The 2,797-nt window shown below is 46.8% G+C and overlaps 1 non-coding gene across 1 annotated transcript; it reads right to left on the bottom strand.

Moving 5' to 3' along the window:
- Positions 1-235: 235 nt before the first annotated feature.
- Positions 236-308, bottom strand: TRNAW-CCA (transfer RNA tryptophan (anticodon CCA)). Its single transcript has one exon. It is a non-coding gene; the product is annotated as a tRNA-Trp (tRNA).
- Between the last annotated feature and the right edge of the window lie 2,489 nt (positions 309-2,797).

Raw genomic sequence — 2,797 nt, 5'->3', positions numbered from 1 at the left:
CCTTTCTCTCACTTAGAGGTTCTGTGGTCACCAGCTTCCCCGACCCAGGTTGTGATGGTTCATTTTGTGTCAGCTGGACTGGGCTCTGGTGCTCAGTTGTTTGGTCAAGTATCAGTCTAGATGCTACTATGAAGGCATTTAAAACATATTTATTTGGCTGTGCCAGGTGGGTCTTCTGCCATGGAATCTTTTATTTGCTGCATGAGAAGTCTTAGCTGCAGCATGTGGGATCTAGCTCCCTAACCAGGGATTGAACCTGGGCTCTGTGCATTGGAAGCATGGAGTCTTAGCCACTGGACCATTAGGGAAGTCCCTATGAAGGCATTTTTGAAAGCTCTGATTAATATTTAAATTGGTAGATTTTGAGTAAAGTAGATGACTCTTCATAATGTGATGGGTGTCATCCAATCAACTGAAAGCCTTAAGAGAAAAGACTCAGGTCCCTTGAAGAGGACCTTACTTACATCTTACTTACAGTTCCATCAACTTCTTGCTGGAATTGCCAGCTCGTCCCCTATTTGAATTTGCCAGTCCCTATAATCATGTGAGGACCTCCCTGGTGGCTCAGCGGTAAAGAATCTGCCTGTCAATTCAGGAGATAAGGGTTCAATCCCTGGGTCAGGAAGATTCCTTGGAGAAGGAAATGGCAACCCACTTTGGTAAATCCCATGGGAAATCCCATGGACAGAGGAGTTTGGAAGGCTACAGTCCCTGTGGTTGCAAAGAGTTGACTATGATCTAGTGAAAAACAACCACATAATCATGTGAAATAATTTCTAAGATTCCCTCCCCACCTCTGCCCCGAGCCATCCTCTTTCTCTTCGCCACCCCCATCCCCTACACACACAGACAGACACACCTTCACCCACCCCCCCACCCCCCCATGCTATGGATTTTGTTTCTATGGAGAACACTTATAGAATGTTGGTTATCTCAAGCCTCAGACAAAATGGTCCACAGTCTCTGCTGTGTGGCCCAGGAATAGCAGAGCAAGGTGAAAAGCAGATTGTTACATCCAGGCAGAAGAGGTGTGTAGCAGGTTGATAAGGAGCCCTGCGGAGGGAGTGGGTGCAGGAAATAGTAGGTAAGAACCTCCCTCCTCTCCTACTTAGAACCTGGCTACTGTGGCTGCGTGCACCTGGAAGATGTGACCTTTGTTTGACTTGGAGCCAGAGCATTCTCCTGGTCCAGGAGCAGCCTAACACTCTCTGTTTCGGTGAGAGAGGAAGAGGCCCTCCGTGACCTTCGAGTGCCCCTGGAGTCAATTGACCTAGGTAAGGTTCCTGTCAGTGGTTCGAGGGTGGGTCGGGCTGTGTGCACAACAGTATTTGAGAAGGGCTTCCCCTCAGCAGCAGGAGGAGCTGATCTCATTTCTTAGAGGAAAGGCCCAGCTGCTTGTTGTTAAGAGGCACTGCAGGATTTCCTCTTTTAGCTTATTCCTCCCCAGGAGGAGGAGACTTTTGGTGAAATAGAGGAAACGACAGAATATTCAGGAACATAATAATGCATTGAAGTTATGCCATGAAACAGTCCGTGTAAACAACAGAAGAGCTGATTTTCCAAGGTCGCTCCATTCTAGGTGGAAAAGGCTACTCCAGTGAAGTAAGATCCCACCACACGCTCCCCCCAAGAGTGTGGAACAGACCAAGTGGGAAAAGACAAAGGGTCTAGAGGAGGAAGAGAAGAGAAGAGAGGTAGAGAGGTAAGAGACCCCAGGATAACAGGATGTGTCCTTTTAGATCACGGTTTTCAACCATGTTACTCTACATTTGTGACACCTTTGATATAGTTCACTTCAGACCTCCTGAGAATGGTTGCTTTTCACATAACTAAGAGGACCTCTAGATAATGTCACAACTGAACTCTCCCAGGAGTGTCAGGATGCTGATCATTCAGTCTCTGGAGTAAAGCATCTCTGTCTGCCTTAGATGTACCTATCAATATTTTGATGAAGGTGGAGAAGTCAGACCAATGTCCTCATATTTGCTTGGTGGAAGATACACGGGTTAGGAATCTTCTTATTGTGAATGACTGCAGGTCCCAAACAAGCTAGCTTAAAATAAACAAAGCAAAAGAGTTCATTGGCTTTTGTCACTGAGAAGGTCACAGGTAAAGCTGCTTCAGGTGAGACCTGAGTCAGGACTCAGGTGATGCGTGCAGGATGCCCCTCTGGTTCTACTCTGTGCTGGCCCCTCCTAAGGCTCTGTGTAACTGTCTCTGGAATCTTCAACTTGCCATCTTTCTGACTCAGTCTTGGGGAGGATAAGAGAAAGCTTCTCTTTCCCACGAGCCTAGCAAATAATTTCCTCCACTGAGGAAGTCACTGTGGCCTGGAGAATGTGCCAGGCTAATTGCCTTGAGGTGGGACACATATTCACTGTAATGCTGGGCAGTGGAGTGAACTTCCTCTGGGCAGCTGGGGACCCAGAGTGGGTGGGCTCTCGGGGGGTAAACTGGGAATTGAGACCAAAGCTGAGGAAATGGATGCTGGGAGGCCCAAACAGACAAACAAGCAAACGTGTGCACTGACTGATTTAGATGGCTATGGGGAAGGTAAGTTTTTCTTAGAAATGAAACATTGAACATGCTCAAGGCTTTTGGACTACTTCAAGATCCTTAAGACTTTGTACCTTGTTGTCTAGCAAAGAGGATTTGGGCCTGCAAAAGTGCAAAAGCAAGTGTTATTGGTTACTTTAACCATAAAAAGAATTCCTCTTGTGGAGCATCTATTTGTTTATTCAACTCCTATGTATTGGCTGCTTGTTAGTACCAGGCACTGGACAGGACAGTGGAGACA

The sequence above is a fragment of the Muntiacus reevesi genome, chromosome 15 (genome assembly GCF_963930625.1).
Source record: "Muntiacus reevesi chromosome 15, mMunRee1.1, whole genome shotgun sequence".
Lineage (NCBI taxonomy): Eukaryota > Metazoa > Chordata > Mammalia > Artiodactyla > Cervidae > Muntiacus > Muntiacus reevesi.
Note: the sequence above shows the minus strand (reverse complement) of the source record. Positions and strands in the feature narration are given on the sequence as shown.